A 6720-nucleotide genomic window follows, 5' to 3' on the forward strand; every position below is an offset into this window, starting at 1 on the left:
CCACTGTAGGCAATATCAACTGCATAGCCACTGCTCAGTGTAGTATAGTTCTATGCTCACTAACTATAACATGTGCAGCATGTGAACTTTGTTTATACAACGGGCGGGTCTAATCCTTAATGCTAATTGGTTAAACGCATTCCAGCCGGTGTCTATTCCACAAATTACCACCTGCTAAATCTGACGGTAAAATGCCTATTTACTCTGTTCTATCCAATTGCGCAATCCACTGTCAACCCAGGCAGGAAAGTTAACTTAATCTCCACTATAAAAAGCATCTTGACATTCTCACATTTCTTGTAGACTAACATTTAGATTTCAACAGCGTTTTCAACAACTGTCTCTCTGACATCTGCAACATTGTTTAAATATTCAATCTCCAACCGTCCCACAGGTCATGTGGTTTGGTAAGAAGAATGCCGCTCTCCCCACAGGTGTGATTACTACCTCTGAAGGTTTAGAGCTTGAGGTAGTCACCTCATACAAGTACTTGGGGGTATGGCTAGACGGTACACTGTCATTCTCTCAGCACATATCAAAGCTACAGGCTAAGGTTAAATCTAGACTTGGTTTCCTCATCACACTTTCACCCTAGCTGCCAAACGAACCCTGATTCAGATGACCAGCATACCCATGCTAGATTATGACAACGTAATTTATAGGTCGGCAGGTAAGGGTGCTCTCGAGCAGCTAGATGTTCTTTTCCATTCGGCCATCAAATTTGCCACCAATGCTCCTTATAGGATACATCACTGCACTCTATACTACTCTGTAAACTGGTCCATCTCTGTAGACCTGTCGCAAGACCCACTGCTTGATGCTTATTTATAAAAACCCTCTTAGGCCTCAGTCCCCCCTGGGATATCTACTGCAGCCCTCATCCTCCACATACAACACCTGTTCTGCCAGTCACATTCTGTTAAATGTCCCGAAAGCACAAAGATCCCTGGGTCGCTCGTCTTTTCAGTTCACTGCAGCTAGCGACTGGAACGAGCTGCAACAAACACTCAAACTGGACAGTTTTATCTCAATCCCTTCATTCAAATACTCAATCATGGACACTTCCTGACAGTTGTGGCTGATTCGTTTGTCTCTACCTTCATGCCCTTTGTGCTCTTGTCTCTCCACAGTAATGTTTGTACCAGGTTTTGGGCTGCTATCATGTGCTGTTGCCATGTGTTGCTGCAATGTTGTATTGGTGGGAGATAACTGGGTTTTGGCCTCATTTAAAATGCTCTTCAAGTTAAAATAGGATTTATGTGATGCCTATGGAGTTGACAATGGTATTCCTCAAGGCAGTGCTATTAGTTGTATTTTGGCTATTGGGGCTTCCCTATACAGTGGCTTGCAAAATAATTCACACCCCTTGGCATTCTTCCTATTTAGTTGCCTTACAACCAGGAATTAAAATAGATTTTTTTGGGGGGGGGGCTTGTATCATTTGATTTACACATTATGCCTACTGCTTTGTTGATGCAAAATGTTTTTTTTTATTGTGAAACGAACAAGAAATGAGACATAAAAAAAAGAACTTGGGCGTGCATAAATACTACCCCCCCCCCTCCCCCACATACACACACACACAATTAGATTCTGGGCTTTGACTAGGCCATTCCAAGACATTTTAATGTTTCCCCTTAATCCACTCGAGTGTTGCTTTAGCAGTATGCTTAGGGAGGTGCTGGAAGGTGAATCTCCGTCCCAGTCTCAAATCTCTGGAAGTCTGAAACAGTTTCCCTCAATAATTTCCCTGTATTTAGCGACATCCTTAAATTCTGACCAGTTTCCCAGTCCCTGCCGATGGAAAAACATCCCCACAGCATGGTGGTGGTGTTCTCAGGGTGATGAGAGGTGTTGGGTTTATGCCAGACATGGCGTTTTCCTTGATGGCCAAAAAGATCAATTTTAGTCTCATCTGACCAGAGTACCTTCTTACATATGTTTGGGGAGTCTCCCACATGCCTTTTGGCGAACACCAAATGTTTGCAGATTTTTTTCTTTAAGGATTGTTTTTTTTCCTTAACACTCTTCTGTAAAGCCCAACTCTGTGAAGTTGGGCTTAAAGTGGTCCTATGGACAGATACTCCAATCTCCACTGTGGAGCTTTGCCTTCTCTGTACCTTCTCTGCTATGCAATCTGGTTTCCAAGCTGGTCATGGGTGCACCTCAGTCACGCTCAAGGTCCTAAACGATATCATATCCGCCATCGATAAAAGACAATACTGTGCAGCCGTATTCATCAACCTGACCAAGGCTTTCTACTCTGTCAATCACCACATTCTTATCGGCAGACTCAACAGCCTTGGTTTCTCAAATGACTGCCTCGCCTGGTTCACCAACTACTTCTGAGACAGAGTTCAGTGTGTCAAATTGGAGGGCCTGTTGTCTGGACCTCTGGCAGTCTCAATGGGGGTGCCACAGGGTTCAATTCTGTATACATCAATGATGTCGCTCTTGCTGCTGGTGATTCTCTGATCCACCTCTACGCAGATGACACCATTCTGTATACTTCTGGCCCTTCTTTGGACACTGTTAACTAACCTCCAGACGAGCTTCAATGCCATACAACTCTCCTTCCGTGGCCAACTGCTCTTAAATGCAAGTAAAACTAAATGCATGCTCTTCAACCGATCGCATCACTACTCTGAACGGTTCTGACTTAGAATATGTGTCTGGGTTAGACTGTAAACTCTCCTTCCAGACTCACATTTTGCATCTCCAATCCAAAATTAAATCTAGAATCGGCTTCCTATTTCGCAACAAAGCATCAGTCACTCATGCTGCCAAACATACCCTTGTAAAACTGACTATCCTACCGATCCTTGACTTGGGCGATGTCATTTACAAAATAACCTCCAACACTCTACTCAGCAAATTGGATGCAGTCTATCACAGTGCCATTCGTTTTTGTCACCAAAGCTCCATATTACAACCCACCACTGCAACCTGTACGCTCTCGTTGGCTGGCCCTCGCTTCATATTCGTCGCCAAACCCACTGGCTCCAGGTCATCTATACGTCTTTGCTAGGTAAAGCCCCGCCCTATCTCAGCTCACTGGTCACCATAGCAGCACCCACCCGTATCACAGGCTCCAGCAGATATATTTCCCTGGGCACCCCAAAGCCAATTCCTCCTTTGGCTGCCACTCCTTCCAGTTCTCTGCTGCCAATGACTGGAAGAAATTACAAAAATCATTGAAGCTGGAGACTCATGTCTCCCTCACTAACTTTAAGCATCTGCTGTCAGAGCAGCTCACAGATCATTGCACCTGTACATAGCCCATATGTAAATAGCCCGTCCAACTACCTCATCCCCATATTGTTATTTATTTTTTTGCTCCTTTGCACCCCAGTATATACTTGCACATTCATCTTCTGCACATCTATCACTCCAGTGTTTAATTGCTAAATTATAATTACTTCGCCACTACGGCCTATTTAAATCAAATTTATTTATATAGCCCTTCGTACATCAGCTGATATCTCAAAGTGCTGTACAGAAACCCAGCCTAAAACCCCAAACAGCAAGCAATGCAGGTGTAGAAGCACGGTGGCTAGGAAAAACTCCCTAGGAAGAAACCTAGAGAGGAACCAGGCTATGATGGGTGGCCAGTCCTCTTCTGGCTGTGCCGGTTGGAGATTTTAATAGAACATGGCCAAGATGTTCAAATGTTCATAAATGACCGGCATGGTCAAATAATAATCACAGTTGTTGTAAAGGGTGCAGCAAGTCAGCACCTCAGGAGTAAATGTCAGTTGGCTTTTCATAGCCGATCATTAAAAGTATCTCTACCACTCCTGCTGTCTCTAGAGAGTTGAAAACAGCAGGTCTGGTCTAAATAAAGGTGAAATAAAACAAATATATACTAGTAGGCAAGGTAGTGGCTTTGGTTGGCTAGTTGGAAAGCTTGCTGATTGATGAGTGGTTTGAGGGAGTAGGAGGATGGCCCTTCTGTGGTGATGGGGGATGTTCCTCCATGGTTACTCCCAGATCCTGTTGATCTAACCTTGGTAAAGAAAAGGAAAGATTGGTCAGAAGTCCATGATATAGGGAAACTGGTTGACAATTCCATTGGTAGAAGTTATGCTTTTTTAAACAGCTTTTCACAGATGGATCCAAGGACCCAGATAGTGGGCGTACAGGTGCAATTGTTTACGTTCCTGAATTTCATGTGCAGATATGTTGAAGACTAACAGATGAACTGTCAGTATACCCATTTGAACTGTTGGCGATAATAGTTGCCCTCCAGTAGGTGAGGATGTACAACCTGTTAGAATTATAGTATGTTCAGATTATCGGTCTGTGTGGAATAGTTATCATCTGGTAAATCTAATAGGAGTGACCTACTATTGGAGGTGTTAATATTATCAAGAATTGAGAGAATGGGTGTATTAGTGAGATTCTGCTGGGTCCCAGATCATTCGGGTGTGGAAGGGAATTAAATTGTAGACCAATTAGCCAAAAGAGCTTTGAAACTGGATGTAATTGATATTAGTGTTCCACTGGGTAGAGGTAAGATCAAGGCCATTTTGATAGATGTGTGGCAGAAGAGATGGGGACTCTGAGCACAAGGGCTGGCATGTAAAATCAACAAAAAAAGAAACATCCTCTCACTGTCAACTGCATTTATTTTCAGCAAATGTAAAATGTGTAAGTATTTGTATGAACATAAGATTCAACAACAGACAAACTGAACAAGTTCCACAGACATGTGACTAACAGAATAGGAATAATGTGTCCCTGAACAAAGGGGGGTCAAAATCACAAGTAACAGTCAGTATCTGGTGTGGCCACCAGCTGTAGTAAGTACTGCAGTGCATCTCCTCATGGACTGCACCAGATTTGCCAGTTCTTGCTGTGAGATGTTACCCCACTCTTCCACCAAGGCACCTGCGAGTTCCCAGACATTTCTGGGGGGAATGGTCCTAGCCCTCACCCTCCGATTCAACAGGTCCCAGACGTGCTCAATGGGATTGAGATCCGGGCTCTTCGCTAGCCATGGCAGAACACTGACATTCCTGTCTTGCGGGAAATCACAAGCCATATGGCTGGTGGCATTGTCATGCTGGAGGGTCATGTTAGGATGAGCCTGCAGGAAAGGTACCACATGAGGGAGGAGGATGTCTTCCCTGTAACGCGCAGCGTTGAGATTGCCTGTAATGGAAACAAGCTCAGTCCGATGATGCTCTGACCCTCCACCTCCAAATCGATCCCACTCCAGAGTACAGGCCTCGGTGAGGCGCTTATTCCTTCGACAATAGAGGCGAATCCGACCCTCACCCCTGGTGAGACAAAACCGCGACTCGTCAGTGAAGAGTACTTTTGCCAGTCCTGTCTTGGTCCAGCGACGGTGGGTTTGTGCCCATAGGTGACATTGTTGCCGGTGTTGTCTGGTGAGGACCTGCCTTACAATAGGCCTACAAGCCCTCAGTCCAGCCTCTCTCAGCCTATTGCGGACAGTCTGAGCACTGATGGACGGATTGTGCATTCCTTGTGTAACTCGGGCAGTTGTTGCCATCCTGTACCTGTCAGGCAGGTGTGATGTTCGGATGTTCCTGTACTGTGCAGGTGTTGTTACACATGGTCTGCCACTGCGAGGACAATCAGCTATCCGTCCTATCTTAGGCGTCTCACAGTACAGACATTGCAATTTATTGCCCTGGCTACATCTGCAGTCCTCATGCCTCCTTGCAGCATGCCTAAGGCACGTTCACACAGATGAGCAGGGACCCTGGGCATCTTTCTTTTGGTGTTTTTCAGAGTCAGTAGAAAGGCCTCTTTAGTGTCCTAAGTCTTCATAACTGTGACCTTAATTGCCTACCGTCTGTAAGCTGTTAGTGTCTTAATGACTGTTCCACAGGTGCATGTTCATTAATTGTTTATGGTTCATTGAACAAGCATGGGGAATGGTGTTTAAACCCTGTACAATGAAGATCCGTTAAGTTATTTGGATTTTTATGAATTATCTTTGAAAGACAGGGTCCTAAAAAAGGTATGTTAATTTTTTTGCTGAGTTTATATGCCCTCCAAAGAAAGGTCGTTGGAAAAGGTTTTACATGACACCCTGTGCTGCGTTAGTACATTTTGGAACGGAACCGGTGCTGTATAGAACGACCAGATAGGGAACGCTGTTAGCATGGGCGCTACCATTTAAACACGTCACTCGTTGCTTCAAACCACACCAACCAAACCGGAGGAAACGTATCTCAAAGTCTGTTCCAGAACCTCAGTTGTCTGGAAAGCGCCACTTCGAGCAGAATGCCTTATTTCAATGGGATGTTGTTTTAAGTCCCATATGTCATATCTTTCTGGAATGGCATTTTAATAAATATTAATTGGAAAAATGTCTGGTCTCTTTCTCAGAAGTTTCTTTGAACTAATACGATTAAATAACTTTCATATACATTAATACACAAGTGCTAACCCACTAAACATTATCTTAAAACGTTTGAAAAATATATTATTTCTTGTACATTCTGTAAAGAACATCCGCAGGCTGTTTTACTTTTATTTTGGTACTTCTCTTATAGAAGTAGTGTCTGACTTTATTAGCTATTATACGTTTAAAAAAGTCATAAGCTACTTTGAGCTACGAGTAAGTACTAACTAAGTAACAAGAAGCTGTGACAAAATATCTGTTGATTATATACATGCTAATTTTGCCCTTCTACTTGAAAATGTGATATTCGGTTTTACAAAATATAGCAAAGACTATGCAAA

This window comes from Oncorhynchus tshawytscha, linkage group LG09, assembly GCF_018296145.1.
Source record: "Oncorhynchus tshawytscha isolate Ot180627B linkage group LG09, Otsh_v2.0, whole genome shotgun sequence".
Taxonomy (NCBI): domain Eukaryota; kingdom Metazoa; phylum Chordata; class Actinopteri; order Salmoniformes; family Salmonidae; genus Oncorhynchus; species Oncorhynchus tshawytscha.